We start from the raw sequence: 27,700 nt of genomic DNA, 5'->3' as shown, positions 1-27,700 counted from the left end.
GCTGGCTTTCTAACAGCCATCGAGGTTATGCTAACTTAGCGTTGTACATAGGGCGTGGTTAACCTGCACTACATCCCCCTTTGATCGGACTACTAACCACTAGGGGCGCACTTATCAAGAACGCAGAGTTCAAGTTAGAAAGAACGGAACCAAGGGCATGAACCATAAGTCCATATAAGGTAAGTGTAAGTTCGAAAGGACAAAAATAAATAAATAAAAAAACAGAAAAAAAGATGTCGTCAGGTGAAAAAAATACATGAAAAAATGGGAAAAAATTACACCGCTCGACACATCAAGGTTCGAACATGTTAAATAGTCAATCCATAAAAGTATAGGCACAATAAGTTGCAACAGCCTCCAAGAGGAAATCATTGGAGCGTTCCGCAAAAGTATCTGCCATCCAGTTTAACAGGGGAAAGGAACACACGTGTTCACTCACAATCAGAGCTTCCAGCACCACACGGGGACAACAGGAAGGTTCCTCGATATAACTTCGTTCCAGAAAGTCAATCGCAGCCTCTTCGATGGCGAATTACCAAGGACTCCATGTGCCGCACCCAAGGCCATAAACCCAACACCAGAACATTCAGCCTCATGAGCCGTTAAGGGGCCCATCAGTTGACCAAAATCAGGTACAGGTGACACCGAGGTTGAAAGGCACAAATCCAGAGCCCACTGGAAAGGACAATCCAGGCAGTGAAAGACGGGTTGTACACAAGTAAAGAACGGAAACCGGAAGGACAATCCATACGCGACACTTAAAGTCGCCAGGGGCAACGTGCCATAGTATTCAAGCATCCGGTTGCGCAGATGAAACAGCTGGGGCATGTTGTCTCTGCGCGCAAGTTGCGCAGCCATTGCGTAGAACGCACCCCAGCAACAGTATTCCAGCAATAAGGGCAAGAAGCAAAGGAAGACCTCCGAAGACGATGGAAAAAATAGAATGAAAAAACGCGGGGATCACACCAAAAATAGTCTGAAAGGAGGTCACGAGGCCGGAGCCCACTAGTTTAAAAAAATGTACAATGCCGGTCGTAGACGAGGCATTAAAGATAGTCTGTATCAATGTTCCAAAATGGAAGGGGAGGTCAGTATTCAAAAGCGCCTGCACCTCCGTGCGGGTGTTAGCCACGTGAAGAAGAAAGGTTTCATGGGATGAAGTTAAAGCGACCTCCCTTTGAGACAAAAGAGCCCTTATTCTGCTCATTTGGTTGAACTCTGCGCTCAAGGTTGGAATCGAAGGCCAGATAGAAACATCGAGCCGGCCATGCGGGGGCGGGAAAAGGACATTATTACAGCAAACTACATGCTGGGAAACAGTGACTATGTACGGAATGCCCTTCAGCATCCCACAGCAATTCTCATTATTTAAGAGCAAATAACTACCGTTAGCAAGCAGTGTAAATGAAGGGGTTATAACTGGCAAAGGTACACCTTTCAAAACGCAAGCTAAATTAGGAGCGTGTACATTGCAAGCACCATGTAACTGTATATGTCTACACACGACAGAATGATCAGGAGCAGAAGTGCATTCCTCACCTTTCAAATAAACCTCTGAGCCCTCCCGCATGCATCTATATGTAAATGGGAGCGACCAAACTTTGTGCAGGAACGCACTACCAAGTTGTTCATACCTGCCAAGAGGATAATGTTTCATGCACAAACTAAATTTAAAAAGCGAAAAAAGTAAAGTGATTACGCCGTGAATAAGCCACGTGGCCGAATTTAACTCGGCAATAGAGAAAGGCAAAGGTTCTAATTTCCCAATGTGCAGTAATGAATAAGTGGCATCCTTCATAGACATAAACTGTTGCTTCGCAGTCAAATTAAAAGGGAGGAACAATGAGGAAACATTCATGTAATCCCATGGAACTTTCCCTGCCTTTAACGTTTGCAAAGTCCATGCACATTGCATAACAGAACGCAACTGATTCTGGCCATGGTATAACACCGACAAATCATCCTGCACAATATCTACGACAGATGAAACAATATTATCTAAAGTGTAAATCCTAGAAGACAAGGGGGCATATTTATAATAACTGACGCATCCCTGCATATCAGCAGGGATGCGCCAGTTATTTTGCGCCCCAGCTCCGCCATCATGGATGCGCCGCATTTATAATGCTGCGCACCATGGGGCAAAAACGGCACAGATGCGTCACGCATCTGTGCCGAAAAGTGGCGCATTGCTGGAGTTGCGTCGCAAGCGCGACGCAGCTCCAGCAAGGCTCGAGGGTGCCCTATCTGCACAATGCTGCGTCAATCCTTACGCCTGCTTCAAGCAGGCGCAGGGTTTTGACGCAGCATGGGCTCAAAAGTGACTGAGTGAAATCTTGTAGATTTCACTCAGCCACTTTTAGGAGGCGTTCCTGCGCCGGAACGCCCCCACCTGCCCTGGAACGCCTACATGTGGCGCAGGGCTTTACAACGTGACGCATCTCCCAGATGCGTCACGTTATAAATACCCCGCACCATGGCGCAGGATTTGCGACGCTGCTGCGTCACAAAAGTGACGCAACGGCGGCGTAAATGAGGCGCAAGGGCTTCATAAATCTGCCCCAAGGTATTTGGACTATTATCAATCACAGCCAACACTTTTTCCATATTGGCCTGGTCAATAGCACGTAATCTGGAGGCAGCATCAATTTGCGACAATTTCCAAACTTCATTGTAAATAGCATATACCCATCTTTTGGACCTGCCTACTGCAGGACCTTTAATAAAATCATTCAAATCAATTTTGTCGTCTAAACGTGACAAATGTAGCGTAACAGACGCTAACGTGGAATGTTGCAGCCATGACTGGCATAACTTACCCACAGAGTAGGTAGTTACAGTGTGTGATGATTCAAAACGAGGATCTACCCTGACTTGAGTGTACCCAGATGTCAGTGCTAAAAATCGACGTTGACAAGAATCTGAACCAGTTTGCCAAACCAACCAACCCTCAGGATTAAATGCCGAAACATTAAAGGTGGAGTTGGAAATAAGGGACTGCAACTTAATAAGGGAAAGATCTGTGTAATTACCCCAACCGGGATAAGCACCCAGATCCGGGATTGCGGGGGAATTCATCCTTTTAGACGTAGATAAGCCAAAGCACGTCGTCTGAAAAATAGATGAATTTAAAAATAACATGTGGTTAGGGATAAGACAGGCACGATGCAAAGTTTCTGTCCCCTGAACCTGCCACGGTTTAGTACCCCAAACCGATTTAAGATCGACAGTAGTCTTCCATAGCTCGTAGCCTCCGACTGCCAATTCGTCCATAAAGGATTTGGAATATAACAATTTGGCATGTGTCAACCGTACCTTCGAGGCGGTTTCAGGTGCCATCTTAAAATAAAAGGAGGCCGGCTTAGACACACTGAAATCCGAAAAGTATGTGAACTTGTTCACTAATGTTGCAGAACTGCCCTGATGAGGGGTCGGACAATGTTCCCATTGTGTGTAATTAACAAAATTCCGAAATGTATTTGCTCTGTGTAGGAAATGTGTGCCATAATGTTGATAACAAAATTGTTCACCATAATTAGCAGAATTTAAATAAAAATCCTCCGCATCAAATGCAGCATAATATTTCAGATCAGAAAACAGTGCTTCTATTGCGTGTACATCCCAATCATCAGATCAAATATTCTGTTTAACGACATCACCCATAGAAACACGAAATACATTAGGCACATTAATCACTTCTGTAGGTCCATGAATTTGAAATTTAACAGCATCCCAAGCAATCCCATCACGCACAGGCCAGGCAGTAATGTTCACAAAAGTCTGGTCCCTTTTCATAATGTGTGATGAGGAATGGGGGGCCAAAGTTCCAGCAATGGATTCAATCGAAGATCGCTCATTCAGGTAGTGTCCATTTATAATTTAAAAAAACACTACCACAAAGCCAATTGTCATGAACAAAAAAACACAGATTAGCACCAGCCAGATGTAAGTCCATGGAGCCACTAAAAAATGTCTCTTGAACCAGGCAAAAAATATAGCAATTTTGGATGGGGCAGTGGAAGTCATTGATTCAGTGTCAAAGGAAGAACGGGACTGGTCAATCGCTGTTGAATGTAAAAGAGGCAATGGGACACTTGCAGGATAAGCATAGTCAGGATCATCAGGCAAACCACCATCAACGGGCGGTATAAGAGGGGAAGCAACAGCATGCATCTCAACGGCAACCTCAGGCATGATGGTCGAGGGTGGCAGCACAACAGAAGGGCAAGAAACTGAAGGTGTCATACTATGAAGTATCGGCCACTCGCTGTAGCTTGACATTGTCAATCGAGATGTACCTGTTTTCCTTGCGACCAGGAAGTGGTGGTAAAATGACTGTACGGGTACCCTGGACTCCAAGCATCGGGACTGGTGCACGATAAGAGGGGCCAAACTATTTCTTGTTCTCCACCTTCTCACGGACCAGATCACCAACTCGAGGTAGCCAGCCGACTACCGGAATCTGGAGCTCAGCTTCGCATGTAGAGGGTACGTGTTCCTTCGCCAGAATGTCTCTTGCTTCTTGTAGATTCTGTAATACAGCACAGTGATCATCTAGGTCAAAAGGCGCGGCAGCCGCCGCCATGTCTAACCCTCAAGGTCCGGGACAAACATTCGCACTCCAAAGAGCATCATGTATAGGGTCCGCCCACCCAGAGACCTTCTAGGGAGATTATTAAGTGCACGTTGCACGTCATACAAGTGGGTCAACCAGCTTCGGCCTGTACCTAATACCCTTGCTGTCAAAGACTGCTTTAGGTCACGGTTCATTCAATCCACAACACTATTGCCCTCAGGCCGGTATGGAGACGAAAATTTGACTTGGACCCCCAAACTTCTCATGGCTTCTTTGTAGGCCCTAGAGGCAAACGCAGGGCCCTGATCAGAATGAAGGGTACCACATGCAAAACTCCCAATAAAGACACGCAAATCCTTGATGACCGTCCGGGCATCAGTACTCCTTTGCGGTCATACCCACAGAAAACGTGTGCACGAATCCACTGCAACCAAGATGTACTTGTACGCAGTATCAGAGGAAAAAGGACCGCAGTGATCTAAATAAACACACGCAAGTGGTTGATTAGATATAAACTGCTGCGTTTGTGGTGGACGCGCGACAGTAGAAGGTTTAATTTGCTGGCAAATGTCACATAAAAGGACATAAGCTCGCGCTTGTTTGTACAAACCGTACCACCAGTAACACTGCTGTAAAAGAGACACAGTCGCCGAAACGCCGGCGTGCGCAGATGCAACGCCTTCGTCGGCAGCTGTAATCAGAGATGGTCTGCAGTCCGCGTTGGGAATCAATCTGTCACCAACGTCGTTAATCCTCACTAACGGGACGTTATCAGGACTTAAACGATAATGGTAGCGGGAAGGGAATCCTTTCGGAAAGCCCGTCCCTGTCTCGGACGCAGCAATAGCTGCCAAGATGTCATCATCAATCCTAGTTTTGGATCTTGTAACTGCTGCTACTAAATATGTCGCCACTGCGGTTTTTGCTGCCTCGTCAGCCAAACTGTTACCGACAGCATGGACACCAACACGCTGGTGACCAAGAGTGTGAACTACATTCACGAGGGGCAGGCCTTCTTTAAGTTCTGCCACTCGAACCCAAAGCATCTTGTGCTTAACTGTGCTACCTTCAGAATCATGAAAGTCATTCTGACTCCAAAAGTGTAAATTCTCGTTGTATGATTGAACACAATAAAACGAGTCACTCACTATAAGAGTGGTGACCCGAGCATCAGCAAACTCCAGTGCAAGCACCAGAGCTCTCAGCTCTGCCAACTGCGCGGTACAATCACCCAATGACTGCGTATGCGCGACATCAGACTGGAACTCTCCGTTTACGAAAGTACCTACTACAATTGCGCAGGCCGCTGAATAGGCGTGCTTTGATCCAGCTGCGGGTTGCGCAGACCCATCAGTGTAAATGACACAATGGTACTCCTCGAGCGGGCGCAAAGTCAGAGGAGCCGGATGAACAAATTCATATTCCAAGAACTCCTGTGTCTGTAATGCTGCGTCAAAGATATATGTGACGTCAGGCGAAGTCAAGGATGTTGCCCATTGTATCCACCTTGGATGCAAAGCCTTAGAATTAGGTACACTGGCTTTAGTAACCGCCTCAAGGGCAGGGTACGGTGTTACCACCAGCATGTGCTTTCCCTGTGATAGCGCTCTCTCTTTCAAGATCGCCATCTGAACTGCTGTCAGTACTTTCTCGACAGCGGAAAAGCGCAGCTCAGCCGAAGTGTACAGATGAGATTTGTATGCAATGGGGACTGTGTCGCCCTCATTGAATGTCAAGTAGGTGAAACCCACTGCACCCGGTACGATTCTAATGACCAGGTTAGTGTGGTTATCACGAGTTTGTAAAAACTTCGAAGCTAGAAGATCAGACTGCAATGCTTGCAAAGCAGCGGAATGCTCAGGCAGCCAGCAAGATTTGGTATAAGTAGGTTGTACCAAGGCATAAAGTGGCTTGATACGCTGGGCATAATCAGGAATGTAGGTCCGACCGAAATTCAGAAAGCCCAGCAAAGATTGTAATTTCTTCAGTGTCGAAGGAGTACTGAGGCGTGCGCATTTCTCAAGGAACTGCGGAGCCAAGCCTCGACCCTCATTATTGAGTTTGTACCCCAAAAACAACACTGTGTACTCGGCAATGTGGGACTTGGCAAAGTTGAACTTGTAACCATAGTCAGCAAACATAGTTATTATGTTATCCACACGAGCAAGATGTGGAAGCAACTCGTCGTCCGTCAGGTAGATATCATCCACATACGAATATGCTTCCGGGTCAATCATCTCCAAGAGCGAGACCACACGAGCAGCAAAGACCCCAGGGCTGTTTTTATAGCCCATTGGGAGCCTCTTGAACCCTTTTTGTTTGCCACCCGAGGTAAACGCCGTCCACTCATAGCTATGAGGAGACAGGTTGTGGCTATAAAAGCCATTGGAGATGTCAAGTGTAGTTTGAAAACGTTTTCTCACAAGACTATCGACGAGAGCCGAACTGTGTGTATTCTGTACCGCACATGTCCGGCAGTGCGAATTTAAGTGCCGGTAATCCAAAACTAGGCGGTACGAACCGTCAGGCTTCGTCACAGTAAATAAAGGATTATTCATCGGTGACACACATGTTTCAATCACTCCCTGACATTCCAATTGCTCAAGGATAGACGCGACGTGAGACCTAGCCTCGTGACACATGGGGTATTGGGGTTGCGGCCGGGGCTCCGTCCGCAACGGAATCTTATGGTTGGGAGAAAATTTGTCCCAACCAACCTGAGTACGGTACAACGCAGGCGCGTGCACATGCGTCCACTCCCCGGCTAACCGGTTAGAATGTTCCAATGGCACAGTGTACCCAAAGGAAGGGAGGATTACCACCTCCCCTCTAGGAGCCTCCAACACGAAAGCCGGGGGCCAATCTGCCTCCGCCAAAAGTATATCATAGGTGGAGGTTAGATGATCCCAAAACACCACTTTAATTTTACGCTGTATGTCACCTTCAATTAAAAGGGTAATTTTAAACATTCTTTCAGGAGGAGCTACGCGAGTATCAGCAGTTTCAACACTTACAAATGTATCAGTTGCTGTCGCTGCCAGAAACGGACGCAGAGCTTGTCGCACTATTGTAACTTCCGCCGCGCTGTCTAGCAGCATTAGTGCCCATGTCTGGTTCAGAAGTTGTGTCCGTACCATCGGAGGCATATCTCGCAGTCAGTGCAGCAACTTTCTTCTTTTGAAACGGGGGTCTTTGACGTGCAGACTCGTCCTGTTTGCCGTTACCGTCAGTCTGACGGGGCTGCTCACGACCTTGAGCACCCTTTCCCTTTCCACGATCTCCGCCACCGGATTGATAAGCCGATGTTTCCTGTGAAGAACGAGGAGAGCGTTGTTCAGGAACCTGAAATCTATCAGGTGACTTAATGTTAGAACGATCGCGCAAATCATAAGTGCGTTCACTCTGTGTCTGCACCGGTGATGCAGAACGAGACCTCCGTTTCTCTTGCTGCTTCCCCTGTTTCTTAGCTCGCCAACTTTGTTTTGGAAAGTTGGGCTTTTCGTCTTTTGTTGACGAACTCACTTTAGGCTGCTGTACTGTAGTTGGAATCACTACGGCGGGTTTTACACCCAAGGCGCTACGACCCACCATTCTGTAGGCTTTCGCTATAACTTTAGCGAACTCCTTTGGCCTGTCGCCAGGATCCACAAGTGCCATCATATTGCACACCTGGAATTGCATGGCATCTCCTTTGAGGTTGCCCATAACCATGGAACTACCTACATCGAAGCTATCGACAAGCCTCAATCCCAACTCAATCGCTGCCTCGGCACCATGATTGTCTTGGACCTTCTTGATGACCGAGGGCAGTACAGACATAGACGGAGTGCCGTAACACTTCGCATAGATCGCAGCAAAGACCTTGCCCCAATTGTCACAGTCGACAATATCCGGGACCAGGTCCTTAGGCAATGTTATAGTGAGGATCCTGTGTTTATCCACAGGCGAAGTATTGGGAAACACGGCTTCAAATTGATCACATTTTTCAGCAAGCCAGTAACGGAATTCATTGCTCTGCTGGGGGCGCTTGCCGACAAACGAATTAACCACAACTGGACTAATGACCGTCGCACGATGGTCAGTCGTGTGTCCCGCAACCGCAGGTGCGCCCTCCTGCACATTGCGAGACACGTACTGCACTAACGCCCTATGGACCGTAATCAGGGCAGTGTGTAGCACTCGTAACTCCGCCACCGCCACTGTCATGTAGCGGGGATGGGGTACATAACCGGCTAGCACCGGCCATGTGGCCCCTGCAATTGACAACAGGCCCATTCACGCCGGTGCTACCACATGGGGGAGGGCGCCATTAAACCAAATAGTATGCTGCCAGGCACTAAGGGGAATTTCAAGTGTCCGATAAGGGGCATTGGCAGCAGGCATCGCGGTATGAGTATAATCGTGGAACAAATTGTCGTTTGCCTCCACTTTGTCAAACGTCACCCAAGCGTAAAACAACTCATACGGGAACGCTGCATCAGCGCCTACTACTAAAATAACAGCCAAGCCATCAGCCGGGACCCCATAGACCCTCAAATGTGCGGTCAGGGGAACCCTACTATGCGCGGCAATATTGACCGCCATCGGGACACTTGAAAGAACAACGAAAAGCTATACTGTAGCACTGGGGTTCAGAAAAAGAAAACCTTTTTAATTATCAAGCTTGAAAGAACCTTTAGTCGAAACCTAGGTAGGTTAAGCCGTCACTCAAGTTATCCGGAAACTAGAGTGAGGGCGTTGTGGACTAATAAAAGCACTACTAAGGCGTTTCAGATCAAAAGACCAAACGTTAGGTGCGCCATGTTGCAGGGATTCTGCTTATGCACAGAACTATGCGCAGGAAACCAGGACCTCAGAGAATTGTGGTGTACCAGAAACTCCCCTCAGATCTAAGAACCCCTATCCGACTAGCTTAGTGTCACATTCGTTATCCGAGATTTGGCTCGGCGGTCCCAATGTATAGACAACCCAGAACAAGCGACTTAGATACTCTCAGGAGTGGTGGGAATCCGAAATACCCGTTGGTAGCTATATATCAGTCCACAACAGAATAACAAAGACACGGTAAAATTTTAAAGAGTTTATTTTATAAACCTCGCGTCCTAAGATGCAGTACTTTGGCTAACACAAGCAGGCAAATGGTTAGGATTAGCACCATCAGCATTGTTACAATACCATAGAAAATGAAAGGAGCAATCATAATAATAATGACCGTGGAACACAAACACCCTCCTTTCTCTAGCAACTAATAAGGTATTATTAGACTAATAGAAGGTCTCTTAGGCTTGCATGGGGGACCTTATAGATCAGCTTAGTGGAATCACATCACAAGATCAGCTAGGCTCTCTCCTGCTTCAGCTCTTCGTTTCGAATGTAACAGAAAACATGCTGCTCTGTAATATTAAAGGGCTCGTCTTTCAGGTATTGGCAGCTGTATGTATGTTATGTCTAAAAAGTGGTACGATCAACCTGAACACAACAACCTGCCCCGTCTAGTGACCCAGACTCGTTCCTTACACGGTGTACAGACCAAGGTCACTGCTCGCTGTTAAAGATGTTAAACAACAGACGGTTCTCATGTGAAGCAAAGTTGAGTCAGCAGTTCTCGAATGAATAACATGTAACAACAGTGTCGCGTGCAAAAGCAGCAGAAGCAGCAAGCTGGCTTTCTAACAGCCATCGAGGTTATGCTAACTTAGCGTTGTACATAGGGCGTGGTTAACCCACACTACAACTGGACCAGCCTGGCAACCTGTACCTTCTACTCCGGATGTCAAGGCGCAGCTTGCCCAAACTGCAAAAGAATTGTTCCCAAGCACCACAGTTTCTCCAAATGGATGCAAGCCCCCACCCATATGTGGGCCCCACACACAGCAAAGACATTTCAGAGGCAGAGAATGTTCACACACTGGCTGAAGATAGCTCAGATCCTCCAGATTCAGTAGTGAAGAGACAAGAGAGAGCACTAAAAAACTGCAGACTTAGATAGCCATCACACACGGGAAATGGAACAAGGGCATCAGTATGCCTGAAAAATCCTGTCACGGAAGGAAGACTCACTGAGGAAGGAAAATGTAATGCTCCTCAGTATAATGACATGAGGTGGGCAAAATTCTGAGAATGCTTTGCTGAAACAGAAACTCAGAACCTAAGATGACAACATATGTAAAAGGTGTACATTGCATTCTGAGTCAGCCTTCTAGTGAAAACAGAAGAAATACAATCAACATGAACTATCAAAAGCCAAAAGAGGAGGCTATAGAATACCATTCCACAATTAGCTCTCAGAAATCCAGTAAGTGCAGAAACTATTTACTTTTTTCAAGATCTTTGAAACACCTTGTAATTGAACAGAATTCATAGCAGACCATGACCCGAAAGACTTGAACCCTTAACCATCACGCTGATAGTCTGAGACCTTTAAACCATTAGGCTATGAGCGAAATACATCAGAAACACAGGGCACACCCCCTGCCAAGAACATGAATGACACAAAAGGCCATGTAGATGACTGAGCTCACACATACAGAATAAAAGCTGAATAATGTCTGGAGCAGAAATAGGCTACAAAGACATTGCCAAACCTGGTCCCATGTATGGAGAGAAGACCAGCAAAGACTAATCCCCCTGCAAACATAAAGAAAAGAAATTATTAGCTCAATAAATGTCAAAAAACAAGCAGCCTAACACTAACAAGACTCACTGGCAAACTATGGTGAGACATGAAGAACCTGCATGCTGACTAGAGAAAAGTGTTGAGAAATAGCGAACAGCAGGGATACAATGCCTGAGCTGCTTTAAAAATACACAGCTAGTGAATATATTCCAAGAGGCAGTCACAGCAAGAAACATCTCTCCTTCCAGAAGCCAATAGCATATCAGCATGAAGATCATTGAAGAAAACAGAGGATGATCAAGCACATACATATGTGAAGAGATGCCCTATAGCCCTCTTCAAGAATAAGAGGACATCAGCTCAAATGTATACGTTGGGACAAAGAAACTGGCGTAGGTACCAATGAACAGTGATCACCTTTGCTAACAGCCCCGTTAAGTGACCCTGCCCAGTCTGACAGCCGTGGAGCCAGATAAGAGAGAGGGTACAAACATATCATCTACTTTAAAGATATAGAAAAAAACATTCTTAAATTATTGCAACTCTGTTCCAACAATGAAGTCCCATTCATTCATACATGAGACCCATAGGATTATAAGCAGAAAAGCCACGAGAGAACGTTATATTCAATTCGTGGAGAAATAAGTACAAATTGAGGAAAACCACTACAACATACACGGTGAAGGCCAGACATTTCAAAGGGATCACCGACATAATATCAAAGGACCGAATATCGAGGTAGCAAAATATCGACACGAAAATATCGAAGTCAAGAATATCGACATCCTAACTACATCATGGTAAGTACAAATATATCGGTAAAAAATATCGATGTTAAAACTATAGATGTATAAAATATCGTTTTTTTCAAATGTTAAAAAAAGAATGTAAAATAATGTAAATAATACATATATTTAAAAGAAACATAGTTAAAATATTAAAACATGTTTAAAAATAATAACTAATACATATATTGTTAAAATAAATTAAACATATACATATAAAAAATAATATATATGCTTACTCCACAGAGTGCAACAGTAGGGAAAGTGTTGGATAGCATAGAGGTAAAAATTACTATTCCCACTCCAGAGAGTGCAACAGTAGGGAAAGTGTTGGATAGCGTAGTGGTAAAAATTACTATTCCCACTCCAGTGAGTGCAACAGTAGGGAAAGTGTTGGATAGCGTAGGGGTAAAAATTGCTATTCCCACTCCAGTGAGTGCAACAGTAGGGAAAGTGTTGGATAGCGTAGAGCTAAAAATTGCTATTCCCACTCCAGTGAGTGCAACAGTAGGGAAAGTGTTGGATAGCGTAGAGGTAAAAATTAGTAATCCAACTCCAAAGAGTGCAACAGTAGGGACAGTGTTGGATAGCGTAAAGGTTAAAATTACTATTCCCACTCCAGTGAGTGCAACAGTAGGGAAAGTGTTGGATAGCGTAAAGGTTAAAATTACTATTCCCACTCCAAAGAGTTCAACAGTAGGGAAAGTGTTGGATAGCGTAGAGGTAAAAATTACTATTCCCACTCCAGAGAGTGCAACAGTTGGGAAAGTGTTGAACAGCGTAGGGGTAAAAATTACTATTCCCACTCCAGTGAATGCAACAGTAGGGAAAGTGTTGGATAGCGTAGGGGTAAAATTACTATTCCCATTCCAAAGAGTGAAACAGTAGGGAAAGCGTTGGATAGCGTATGGGTTAAAAGTAACATAGTTATAAATTACATAATTGTTTTAATTAAATAATGATTTATCAATAAATTAATAATACATTAATAAAAAATACAAATAACTTAAAATTAATAATTACTTTAATTACATCAAATGACTTCCCACCCTATTACCCAATAAACACACAACTCACTCCACATACATTTTCACACAATTAATATAATTATCAATTAATTAATTAACATAAATCAATTAACAATAAATGAATTATCAATACCAATAAATAATAATAAATGAATTGCCAATTAATAATGAATCAACAACACAAAAGTTAGCAATACCAATAATTAATAATTAATAAAAATACATTCCCAATTAATATTAATTAGCAATAAATTATCAATACCCAAAAATAAAAATGAATAATTACTTAATTACAATTAAATTACTTACCACCCTATTCCCATATAAACCAACAACCCACTCCAATAATAAATTAATACAATTAATATAATTATCAATTAATCAATTAATACAAATTAATTAACAGTTAATAATTAATTAACAATACATTTATTATCAATGCCAACAAATAAAAATTAATAATGAATTAATTACAATTAAATTACTTCCCACCCTATTCCTTTATAAAACCACAACCCGCTACAGAACTAAAACACAAAATGTAATTAAAAATAATTAATAAATCCTAAAAATTAATATTTAATTTACTAGAATTAAATTACTTCCCACCCTATTCCCCTATAAACCCACAACCCGCTACAGTACTAAAACGCATATTGACTTTGAAAAAAATTCCGAACTTCTAAAAAATGTGTAGATATATTTAAAAAAAACAGTACAATACTTAACAAAAAACATCGAACACATACATATAAAATATATACTTAAATACATAACACTAATATAAACATCGATATTATTAACATTGATATTTTTGCTATCGATATTACTAACTTCGATGTTAACATAATCGATATTTCTTACCTTCAGGTCGATATTCTGGTCTTCGATATTCTTGATGTCGATATTCTGTCCCTACGATATTTAAAACTCGATATTAATGTAGGTCGATATTAATAAAGCGATATTATGTCTGTGCACCATTTCAAAGTTGAGCCACCACAAGATATAATGGTAGAATCAGGTTGCAGAAAATGAGTTGCCCTCTGTACCATATGGAAGGTTGCCAACTCCAATCACAAATAAGCCAATGTTTCATGCATGAAGTTGCACGTATAGTACTATTGCGAGGCCGCTTGCCACTTGTGGTCAAGAATCCATCAGAAAAGATATCCCCTCAATCGGGTACCAAGGTTAACCAAATTTTCCCACCATTGGCCCATAATTCCGCCAAATCCCTTGACAGTCAAGGAAAAAGGTTGCAACCAGAGTGCCTATGCTGGCATCAATTGAATGTATGGAACCTCACACCACCTACAGATTGTATAACAATCTACAGTCATCCCAGTCAACTATAAAGAGGAAACCGAAAACTGCTGAAAATATGTGCTAGGGTCCCTCACTCTAAATGTGACAGTGACAGAATCCAGCAAACATGGACACCTATAGAAGAGGGGTGTCCCTAAATGACAGAATCAGTAGATACGAGGTAGAAAGAGCTGGGACCAAATCCATGGCGAAAACAAAAATCTGGCAAGTGCAAAGAGTAGTCAGACAAATTTATCATCTCTTAAGCTGTCACACATCCTGTTAAAAAACGAGGATTGAAACATATGAGAGCCATCAAACATGTGGATCGCCAATACCCAGTGGCACACCATTTCACTACACACATTGACACACACATTGACAGAGTTTCGGTGATAGTGAGGGGTGGCAACAGGGTACGTGCTCTCGAACACTTGAATCCAGATACATAATGGACCTAGACACCAAAACCCTGAATGGATTGAATACAGATGAAGAGTTGTAAGTACATTTGTGTGATTGATGAGAACACTTATCTGATGGTGATTCTTGCATAGATTTAGCCAATGTGAGGTTTTCAATCACCGTTTCTTTATACCTCTGTTTATAATCTATTTAGGTTTGTTACAGTTTTTATGTCAAGTACATATGTTTTTAATTCATGTTTTTTGTATTTTCCTTTTTTTGTCCAGAGATGGGGATCAATATCTTGACATGGCAGGAGAGATAAGATATCTTTCTTCCAACGTTTGCCCGTTGGGGCTTGCTTAACTTCACTTCCTGTGTTCCCTTTGCATAGGAAGCAGCTTGCAATGCAGGAAAGCTATGAATTTCATGTTGCCTTTTTCCCTTTCTCTTTGCTTGCCCAGTGGAGCTCTATTGTTGCTATCTTTTGCATATTGTGTATAATTGGATTCCTTATTTGAAATATATATATATATATATATATATATATATTTATTCACTGAAAAAAACATAGGTTGCAGGGACGTTATAGTTAGTTGTATATTTCACTCAAATAAAACCAGAGAAATTAGGATGTTATAGTTAGTAGAGCTAACTATAACTCGTGCCCCCGCAACTCATGACATGCTCAGTGACATCACTGATGGCATCACTGATGACATCTCAAGTGACATCACTGATGACATCATCCAGTGACTGAGTATTTCTAAAAATTTCAAAAACGTTATATCTATATATGGCAAGGTATATGGTACTTGATTGTCTGTGTGGGGGGTAGGACTCCCTGCATGGATGTGTGAGTGGGTGAGTCACTGGGTGTATGCGTTTATGAGTGCATGTGTTAGGTAGTGTATCGGTGAGTGAGTGTACGTATAGCTGTGTTGGTGAGTAAATGGATGTGTTAGTGGTATATGTGTACGTAACTACATATGTGAAAGGCAGTATTAGTGAGTGTTGGTGTTGGCGTATATAAGTGAGTATATGTAACAGTGAGTGATTGTGACAGTGGCTGTGGCTGCATGGATAAGTGTGCGCTTATGTCAGTAATTGTTGAAGACAGTACGTGTCTGTATGAATAAGTGATGTGGGGTGTGTATAACTGTATAGGTGAGTAAATGGCAGTGTAATTAATTTGTTGAGTGACTGACAAGGTGTTTGAGTAGCTCTTTGGGTGAGTTGCAGTGTGTGAGTGTCTATATGGGTGCATGAGTAGATATATCAGTGGCTGTATTGATGAATGACTGCGTGTATGAGTGACTGTATGGGTTAGTAGGTGGATGTGTGTGTAGACATATGAATCACTGAGCAGGTATGCACTAACCGCTATTGGTGTGTCTATGGTTTTGATATTGGTAGTCTGTATTTTAGAGTGGGTGTATGAAAGGTTTTATTAGGGTGTGAAGATTTGCATCAGATGATCATGTGGATGATGTCATCAGTGATGTCATTTGAAATGGCATCAGTGATGTCATCAGTGATGTCACTGAACATGTCATGAGTGATGTAGTATGTGACATCATAAGCAGTGCATTGCGGGGGCACGAGTTATAGTTAGCTATACTAACTATAACAGCCAAATTTCTCTGGTTTTATACAAGTGAAATATCCAACTTACTATAACATCCCTGCAATCTATGTTTTTTTCAGTGAATTTATAAGGTTTTTTAAATGCTATTTTCTAATTATTACGTCCCTGAAACCCATGGTTTTTCAGTGAATTTCTAAGGTTTTTTAAATGCTAATTTCTAACTATAACATAGCAGTTGCGTTTGCAGAGTGGTGTAGAAAGGGGAGCGTGGCCTCCGAACACCTGTTAGCTATCCCACTGTGTGGGATTTACTGGAGGTAACAGGAGGGGTAGTTAACCCCAACGTCAACCTTAGGGGCCAACTACGCCTCCTTTTACCTCCAGTAGGTCCCACACAGTAGGATTGCTAACTTCTCATACCAGGCCACTCCCCCTTTCTCCACCACTCTTCAGACGCACCTCCTGGCGCATTCTGGGTTGGGGGATTAACTCCCCTTGAATCCTGAGGGTCCCTGGAGGCCAACTAGCCCACCAGGTACCTTCAGTAAGCCCCACACAGCTGGATTGCTGAGAGTGGTCTGAGGCCACGCCCCCTTTTTACACCACTCTGCAAACTCGCCTCCTGCCTGGTGCACTGCTGCTCGGGGGAGGAAGTTCACTTGTGTCTTGAGGTCCTCAGGTCACCGAAGAGAACGAAGGTGCACACCTTATTAATCAGAACTAACTGGTATCTTTTTATTTGTAAGTTAATGGTGCTACGGTACTGCTGTCTGACCAAGTGCCTTTAATTACACAGTAAAATACTAGCAAGAAAACTTGCTGGCCCCGTTCACTATTCACTGGGTTTTTATGTGAACCCCACACAATGATATAATGTATTGAATAACTCAACACTGCTTCAAATTGAAATCATCCCTAAAAATATTTTGTATTCATTGTACTTATCCATTATACAATCCTCTTTAAATATAACCAATGAAATTAAACCTTTCCAAAATAAATTTCAACAGTCTTCACATATTTTTACATGCTTTGGGTCAAAAATAATGTGTAACAAAACATAAATAATCAATCGATATGTTTGTTGAAACGGCCCAATGCAATTCGGGACTATGTCGTCCCTTCCTAAGGAGCAAGCCTATAAAAAAACATCCTAGGGTTAATCAATGTAGTTTGCATAACAAATTCACTCTAACACATGAGTTAGATTACACTACCCAATTGAATTTTAGATCACATATTCATTTAGTTCCAGGTTGTGTCGCAGAGAGTTGTGCATAGTGCTGTATCTGATCAGTAAAAAATATTTATATAACAAATGTGAGTGACATCACCCAGGGTGCTCCCATAACAGAACCAGTGCATGAACGAAATATTTAAACTGCGATACCTCAATCTCAATTGTAACGATACGACAGCGTGAGACGCCTAAGGGAAGAAAAAATGGCAACAGACACCACATGAGCACATGTGCCAAAGGGCGATTCGGAATGGTACTAACCCATATTTCACAATAACTCACCTCGTATTATTGGTGGTAAGCAACTAAATTCCAATTGTGCTCTTGGCTCTGTTTAAAATGTGCTGAAAACAGCAACCAGACAATTACTAACTGCAGCTCCCCTTGTGCAAAAGCAATCTGCTTTGGTTTTTTGAAGCGAGCGTCCAAAAACCAAAGCAGAATTTCCAATGACAGCCGCGCGGCTCCCGCCCTGTCATTGCAAATGGCAATGTCCCGGGGGTGGGCACCCTGGGACATTGCAGGAGCGGGCTTGGGGGGTGGTGTTCCCCAGGGCCATCAAGGGCTCCAGGAGGGGGGCTATGTGGCCCCCCTCCCTTACTGTTCAAAGCCCCGGGGAGGTGGTGGTCCCCAGGGCTTGGGGTCTGCAACGGACCCCCGCATTTAAATAAAGAGTGCCCCGGGGAGATGGTGGTCCCCAGGGCAGTGTGGGGGAGGCTGGAGCCCCCACACTTAATTTTTCTTATTTTAAGCCCAGGAGAGATGGCAGTCCCTGGGGCTTGCGGGGCCCTCGAGGTCCCCTGCACATTAATAAGGATTGCCCTGGGGAGTTGGCGGTCCCTGTGGCAGCCTGTGGGGGCAGAAGCCCCCCACGCATTTTAAATATATGCCCTGTGGAGGTGGCGGTCCCCGGGCTGCAGGGGCCCCCGCTACATAAATAAGCATTGCCCCCAGGACCTGGCCCACCCGGGGGATTTCAAAAAACGAAGCACGGGAGTCAGCCTAGGGGGTCAGCGTGTTTTTACCCTGCCTCCTTTTCTTCTTTTTAATGTTTACTCACCTTTTTCCTTCTCCTTTGGTATTGAGTCACAGGATGGCTGCCAACACTTCCTGGTTTGAAGTTTTGGCAGCCAATCAGAGGCAAGCTCGTGCTCGGGAGGGCTCAGCCAATCATATCTAACAGTTCTCAAATATCGATATCTGTCAATCTTTAAATATCTCAAAAACTGCTGAACAGAATTACACCATTTAAAACAAGGCGTGCTTTCTGGACCAAAAGCTATCTCTCTGCCAAATTTGGTGTAATTCCGTTCAGCAACTCAGGCTGTAGCCATGTCTAAAGTTTCCTATGGCAATTAACATGGAGAAAACATGTTTTGGGACCCCCTTTTTTCCTCGCCCCCCCCTTGATGAATCATCCCGAAACTTTCTCGACAGGAGCTGACCTGAGTGAACAATTAGTTTTGAAAATTTCATGAAGGATCGTCAAATGGCGCCAAAGTTTTTGGCAAATCAGAAAACGCATTTCCTATGGAAACTAGATTCTAGCTATAATAATTACCTACTGGCGACTGCCACTAGATAATATATATATATATATAGATATATATATATACCCTTTCAGGCATAGAGTGCCGAATAAATTATGCAAAAAAGAAGTAGAGAACTCTGGGTAGTTCTCAAGTTTAGGTGGAAAGCAGCTCCTGTATAGAGCACTCTCAACACCTGCGACACTCTAGATCTGCTCACCTCAAATGTCTGCTTTTCTATCAAAGTTTTTAAGCATAGGATTAGCACAGTGCTATCCACGCCGAGATAGAAATGGACAAAGTCTTTTGCCATTTCTACAGCAAAGTCTTTAAGCATAGGACTAGCACAGTGCTGACCTTGCCGAGATGTAAAATGACAAAAGCCATTTACCACTCCAGGCACAGTATTACAGCTTTGAATTGGTAAAATACCAACCAAGCCAACCTGAAATGAGTAAAAGCAACCCTTGACACAGTATTTCGCTCTAATTAGAGCTCTTCAGAGAGGTATAGCTTTGTCCAGACACAAGGGAGCACCCAGTATAAGTAAAAAAAATACCCTTTCAGGCATAGAGTGATGAATAAATTATGCAAAAAAGAAGTAGAGAACTCTGGGTAGTTCTCAAGTTTAGGTGGAAAGCAGCTCCTGTATTGAGCACTCTCAACACCTGCGACACTCTAGATCTGCTCACCTCAAATGTCTGCTTTTCTATCAAAGTTTTTAAGCATAGGATTAGCACAGTGCTATCCACGCCGAGATAGAAATGGACAGAGGGGCAGATTTATAACGACTGGCGCATCCCTGCATATCAGCAGGGATGCGCCAGTTATTATGCGCCACAGCTGCGCCACCATGGATGCGCCGCATTTATAATGCGGCGCACCATGGGGCAAAAACGGCACAGATGCGTGACGCATCTGTGCCGAAAAGTGGCGCATTGCTGGAGTTGCGTCGCAAGCGCGACGCAGCTCCAGCAATGATCTGGGGGGCCCTATCTGTACAATGCTGCGTCAATCCTTACGCCTGCTTCAAGCAGGCGCAGGGTTTTGACGCAGCATGGGCTCATAAGTGACTGAGTGAAATCTTGTAGATTTCACTCAGCCACTTTTAGGAGGCGTTCCTGCGCCGGAACGCCCCCACCTGCCCTGGAACGCCTACATGTGGCGCAGGGCATTACAACGTGATGCATCTGGGAGATGCGTCACGTTTGTAAATGCCCCGCACCATGGCGCAGGATTTGCGCCGCTGCTGCGTCACAAAAGTGACGCAACGGCGGCGCAAAAGTGCCGCAATTGCAACATAAATCTGCCCCAAAGTCTTTTGCCATTTCTACAGCAAGGTCTTTAAGCATAGGACTAGCACAGTGCTGACCTTGCCGAGCTGTAAAATGACAAAAGCCATTTACCACTCCAGGCACAGTATTACAGCTTTGAATTGGTAAAATACCAACCAAGCCAACCTGAAATGAGTAAAAGCAACCCCTGATACAGTGTTTCGCTCTAATTAGAGCTCTTCAGAGAGGTATAGCTTTGTCCAGACACAAGGGAGCACCCAGTATAAGATACCCTTTCAGGCATAGAGTGACGAATAAATTATGCAAAAAAGAAGTAGAGAACTCTGGGTAGTTCTCAAGTTTAGGTGGAAAGCAGCTCCTGTATAGAGCACTCTCAACACCTGCGACACTCTAGATCTGCTCACCTCAAATGTCTGCTTTTCTATCAAAGTTTTTAAGCATAGGATTAGCACAGTGCTATCCACGCCGAGATAGAAATGGACAGAGGGGCAGATTTATGACGACTGGCGCATCCCTGCATATCAGCAGGGATGCGCCAGTTATTATGCGCCACAGCTGCGCCACCATGGATGCGCCGCATTTATAATGCGGCGCACCATGGGGCAAAAACGGCACAGATGCGTGACGCATCTGTGCCGAAAAGTGGCGCATTGCTGGAGTTGCGTCGCAAGCGCGACGCAGCTCCAGCAATGATCTGGGGGGCCCTATCTGTACAATGCTGCGTCAATCCTTACGCCTGCTTCAAGCAGGCGCAGGGTTTTGACGCAGCATGGGCTCATAAGTGACTGAGTGAAATCTTGTAGATTTCACTCAGCCACTTTTAGGAGGCGTTCCTGCGCCGGAACGCCCCCACCTGCCCTGGAACGCCTACATGTGGCGCAGGGCATTACAACGTGATGCATCTGGGAGATGCGTCACGTTTGTAAATGCCCCGCACCATGGCGCAGGATTTGCGCCGCTGCTGCGTCACAAAAGTGACGCAACGGCGGCGCAAAAGTGCCGCAAGTGCAACATAAATCTGCCCCAAAGTCTTTTGCCATTTCTACAGCAAGGTCTTTAAGCATAGGACTAGCACAGTGCTGACCTTGCCGAGCTGTAAAATGACAAAAGCCATTTACCACTCCAGGCACAGTATTACAGCTTTGAATTGGTAAAATACCAACCAAGCCAACCTGAAATGAGTAAAAGCAACCCCTGATACAGTGTTTCGCTCTAATTAGAGCTCTTCAGAGAGGTATAGCTTTGTCCAGACACAAGGGAGCACCCAGTATAAGATACCCTTTCAGGCATAGAGTGACGAATAAATTATGCAAAAAAGAAGTAGAGAACTCTGGGTAGTTCTCAAGTTTAGGTGGAAAGCAGCTCCTGTATAGAGCACTCTCAACACCTGCGACACTCTAGATCTGCTCACCTCAAATGTCTGCTTTTCTATCAAAGTTTTTAAGCATAGGATTAGCACAGTGCTATCTACGCCGAGATAGAAATGGACAAAGTCTTTTGCCATTTCTACAGCAAAGTCTTTAAGCATAGGACTAGCACAGTGCTGACCTTGCCGAGCTGTAAAATGACAAAAGCCATTTACCACTCCAGGCACAGTATTACAGCTTTGAATTGGTAAAATACCAACCAAGCCAACCTGAAATGAGTAAAAGCAACCCCTGACACAGTGTTTCGCTCTAATTAGAGCTCTTCAGAGAGGTATAGCTTTGTCCAGACACAAGGCAGCACCCAGTATAAGTCAAAAAAATACCCTTATACTGGGTGCTCCCTTGTGTCTGGACAAAACTATACCTCTCTGAAGAGCTCTAATTAGAGCGAAACACTGTGTCAGGGGTTGCTTTTACTCATTTCAGGTTGGCTTGGTTGGTATTTTACCAATTCAAAGCTGTAATACTGTGCCTGGAGTGGTAAATGGCTTTTGTCATTTTACAGCTCGGCAAGGTCAGCACTGTGCTAGTCCTATGCTTAAAGACTTTGCTGTAGAAATGGCAAAAGACTTTGTCCATTTCTATCTCGGCGTGGATAGCACTGTGCTAATCCTATGCTTAAAAACTTTGATAGAAAAGCAGACATTTGAGGTGAGCAGATCTAGAGTGTCGCAGGTGTTGAGAGTGCTCTATACAGGAGCTGCTTTCCACCTAAACTTGAGAACTACCCAGAGTTCTCTACTTCTTTTTTGCATAATTTATTTGTCACTCTATGCCTGAAAGGGTATTTTTTTGACTTATACTGGGTGCTCCCTTGTGTCTGGACAAAGCTATACCTCTCTGAAGAGCTCTAATTAGAGCGAAACACTGTGTCAGGGGTTGCTTTTCCTCATTTCAGGTTGGCTTGGTTGGTATTTTACCAATTCAAAGCTGTAATACTGTGCCTGGAGTGGTAAATGGCTTTTGTCATTTTACAGCTCGGCAAGGTCAGCACTGTGCTAGTCCTATGCTTAAAGACTTTGCTGTAGAAATGGCAAAAGACTTTGTCCATTTCTATCTCGGCATGGATAGCACTGTGCTAATCCTATGCTTAAAAACTTTGATAGAAAAGCAGACATTTGAGGTGAGCAGATCTAGAGTGTCGCAGGTGTTGAGAGTGCTCTATACAGGAGCTGCTTTCCACCTAAACTTGAGAACTACCCAGAGTTCTCTACTTCTTTTTTGCATAATTTATTCGTCACTCTATGCCTGAAAGGGTATTTTTTTGACTTATACTGGGTGCTCCCTTGTGTCTGGACAAAGCTATACCTCTCTGAAGAGCTCTAATTAGAGCGAAACACTGTTTCAGGGGTTGCTTTTACTCATTTCAGGTTGGCTTGGTTGGTATTTTACCAATTCAAAGCTGTAATACTGTGCCTGGAGTGGTAAATGGCTTTTGTCATTTTACAGCTCGGCAAGGTCAGCACTGTGCTAGTCCTATGCTTAAAGACTTTGCTGTAGAAATGGCAAAAGACTTTGTCCATTTCTATCTCGGCGTGGATAGCACTGTGCTAATCCTATGCTTAAAAACTTTGATAGAAAAGCAGACATTTGAGGTGAGCAGATCTAGAGTGTCGCAGGTGTTGAGAGTGCTCTATACAGGAGCTGCTTTCCACCTAAACTTGAGAACTACCCAGAGTTCTCTACTTCTTTTTTGCATAGATATATATATATATAAACACATTCCGCTCGTATTACGCTCTTTGACCTGGCCAAAAGCAGACGTTGACCCAAGGTTGGTGCAAAGTATCTTTATATATATAGATATATATATATGCATATACACAATAATTGTAGTTTTTGAGCTATATTTTTTACATATGCTTTTTGATAGTATCTTAATGATTTCCCTATGCTTTTGGCCCATTTTGACTAGTTACTCTGTGATTTATCAATACACATTTATAGATAGTAACAAAGGCTAAGATGGCTGCCATTTATGCTGGCCCATTTTCGATGTTAATATTTTGTTACAAATTTATCGGTGGATGTAATTACACATGACTTACCCATGACCAAGGCGTAGTAAACACCGAAATGTGTCAGGTTGTTTTGCTGCATGGTGAAACTGCAATTGAAAGAAACTTTTGAAAGTTCATGTTGTGGATTTTGTTTTTGCTTACATCGAAGTGTGCGTCTCCTGTATGGTGAGAGTGTGGAGCATATTGAATGATGGGTCCCTCACCTATGTCGCTGGTTTGCTCCACGGTGATACTGCAATTCAAAGAAACTTTTGAAAGTTCTTGCAGTGGGTTTTGTTTTTGCTTACATCGAAGTGTGCGTCTACCGTTTGTTGGGAGTGCGTAGTTTATGGAATAACGTATCACAGACCACTGCCACCTGGGCTTTCAGACATTGAGGAATTGGTGATCTGGAGAATATATACATGTTTGTGTGTGTATATTATCTACTGGTGGTCACCAGTAGATAGTTATAGTTAGGACCAAGTTTCCATAGGAAATTAATTTTTTGTTTTCACAGTAACTTTGGCGCCAGTTGACAGATCTTTGCGAAATTTTCAAAACGTATGGCCCGTTACGGTCAGCTCCTATCCTGAAAGTTTCGGGGCAATTTGCCAAGCGGGGGCTGAGAAAAAAGGGGTGTTCCAAAACGTGTTTGCTCAATATTATTTCCCATAGGAAACTTTAGACACGGGTACAGCCCAACTGCTGAACGGAATTACACCAAATTTGGCAAAAAGGTAGCCCTTGGTTCAGAAAGAACTCTTTTTGTTAAATGGTGTAATTTCGTTCAGTAGTTCCTGAGAAATTCAAGAAAAAGAGATAAAAAAAATCAATTTCCCATAGGAAACTTTAGACACGGCTACAGCTTGAACTGTTGAACGGAATTACACCAAATTTGGCAAAAAGGTAGTGCTTGGTTCAGAAAGCACTCTTTTTCTTAAATGGTGTAAATCCGTTCAGTAGTTGCTGAGAGAATCAAAAAATAAAAGTTTCGATATCTATGGCCGCGGTGGATCCGCGGACCCTGCCAACCACGTGCTGCTTTCTAATTGGCTGTCAACACTTCAAACCAGGAAGTATTGGAAGCCATCTTGTGCCTCGGTAGAACCGAGGAACAAGAAAACAGTAAAACAAATGCAAAAAACAAGAAAAGGGGTCAGGGTAGAAACAAGGACCCCCAGGGCCCAAAAAAGCATTCTTTAAAAAAACAAAATCAGCCGAATTTGTGCTGGGTGCGCGAATCCGGCCGAGAAAATAAAAAAAAAATGAAGCTCGGGCTCTCACGCTTCGTTTAATTTAAGCCCCCGGGTGGGCCAGGTCCCGGGGGCAGTAAAAAAATGTGTGGGGGGCCCCAATCCCCCACACTACCCCGGGGACCGCCATGTCATTTGAGATGTCATGAGTGATGTCATGAGTGATGTCACTGACCATGTCATGAGTGATGTAATATGTGACGTCATCAGCAGTGGATTGCGGGCGCGCGAGTTATAGTTAGCTGAACTAACTATAACGGGGGAATTTCAATGGTTTTGAACGAGTCAAATGTCCAGCTAACTATAACATGTGTGAAACCTATGGTTTTTTCAGTGAATTTGCAAGGTTTTTTAAATGCTAATTCCTAACTATAACGTGTGTGAAACCTATGGTTTTTTCAGTGAATATATATATATATATATATATATATATATATATATATATATATATATATATATATATATATATATATATATATATATATATATATATATATATATATATATATTATCTACTGGCGGTCGCCAGTAGATACTTATAGTTAGGACCTATTTTCCATAGGAAATCCGCAACATTCTATTTGGAATAACGTTGGCGCCGGTTGACAAATCCTCGCTAAATTTTTCCAACTTTTGGCCAGCTCCGCTCCGTTCCTACCCTGAAAGTTTTGCAGTGATCCGTCAAGCAGGGGGCGGGAAAAAAGGGGGGTCCCAAAACACGTTTTCCCCATGCAATTTCCCATAGGATCTGTTGTCGCAGCTACAGCCTGAACCGATGAACGGAATGACACCAAATTTGGCAAAGAGGTAGTCCTCAGTTCGGACTCGTGCCTTTTGCATATATGGTGTGAATCTGTTCAGTAGTTCCTGAGAAAATTATGGTAAAAAAGTTAGTGATATCTATGGCCGCGGAGGATCCGCGGACCGTACCCGCACCGTATGCGCACCCTCCCCGAACCGAGCGCGCACCCTCCCCGAACCGAGCACGCACCTTCCCGATCGCGCGTTGAATGCTAACTGGCTGTCGAGTGTCTTTCTACATTCAAAACCAGGAACTGTTGGCGGCCATTTTCTGCCTCGGTAGAAGCGAGGCTGAAGATGCAAGAGGAATAAGTGTGTAAAACATATAAAGGGGGCAGAGTGGAAATACTCTGACCCTCTAGAAGTGCTTAGGGGGTCCCAGAAGGACTCCCTGGGGCCCCCCTTTTTTTAAAAAGAAAAAACGGCGAAATGCGCGCATGGTGCGCGCATCCTATCCCGTTGGATGCACGGATCCTCTTGCGGTGGGTGCGCGGATCCACGGCAACGTTTTTTGAAAAATGACAAGAAATCATTGGTTGTATGACAACTTTCTACACTGAAAGGTAGGGTGTATATTTCTGTTTTTTAAAGGTATGATTGTTATTGGTTAACAAAAACAGATTGTAAGGAACATAATATATGATAAGCTGATATGTTGAAAAGTCAAGCACACTTCCTGTCTTGTGTAGGAACATTGTGTGCTGAACTTGTGAGCTGTGAGCTCAGTGCAGTGTTCCATGACCTGTTTCTATGGTAACAGGCAGAAGGCAGATTGGGGGAAGGGTTGAAATGTATTTCAGTTGGAAAGGGTTGAAATGTTTAACCAATAGAAATGTGTGTTTGCTTTTGAGTTTATGTGGGATGTATGACGTAACAACGCGAGTCATTACAACGCGTGCAGTTACATCGCGGTCGTTTCAACGACTGCGATGTTACTACGCTATGCCATTACAACGCAAGTCTTTACATCGACTTGCGCTAGATGGCGTGCTAACATTAGAAAAGCGTAATTTACTATTCCAACTCCAGTCCACTTAACAGTAGGAAAGGTGTTGGGATAGTAAACTATTTGTAATGTTAGCACGCCATCTAGCGCAAGTCGATGTAAAGACTTGCGTTGTAATGGCATGCGTTGTAAATCCACTTGCGTTGTAAAAGTTTCGTTATAATGGTAGTGCGTTGTAAAAGTTGCGTTGTAAAGGTTGTTTACCGTTTATGTGCGAAGGATTGTGATTTAATGTTTACATGTATATGTGTGGAAAATGAAAGGGAAACTTTTTCATTCTTTGCTTTTGCTGAGAGGTGCACAGTGCAGAGATTCTGTAAAAGAAAATATGGTGAGTGATTTATATACTTCTTAATCTACAAAAGAACTTGAAAGATGAGTTCTTTAATTGTGAGGGGATGTATTTAGACTATTTTGATTTTAATCAGACTAATGTATTTTTCCTGCTAAAGTGTAGGAAGTACTTTTTTTCTCTACAATGTGTGTGCATGTAGAAACCATTCTGTGATAAGCATTTGTGTTTTTCATGTGTTTGTAAACAGATAACTGTGCAGTTTTTATATTTTGGTAGAATTAGAAACCAGTCATTGTTTATGAATTTATGAAATGAGTTATGTTATGTTTCTATACTAAAATGTAGTACTACTTCTAGATGAAGAAATGTGTTTTGATATAGTGCAAGGGATAGTGTTGTATGTCTAGAATCACACAGTGAGTCTGTGTGCATTTGGGAACCACTGTGAGAGAAGCAGTTGGTGACATTGTGTATTTGCTGACAGATAACTGTTTTAACTTGTCATGTTGTGAAGTTTTAGTAGCATTAGAAGACAGTTATGGCTT

This window comes from Triturus cristatus, chromosome 8, assembly GCF_964204655.1.
Source record: "Triturus cristatus chromosome 8, aTriCri1.1, whole genome shotgun sequence".
Classification (NCBI taxonomy): Eukaryota; Metazoa; Chordata; class Amphibia; order Caudata; family Salamandridae; genus Triturus; species Triturus cristatus.
Note: the sequence above shows the minus strand (reverse complement) of the source record.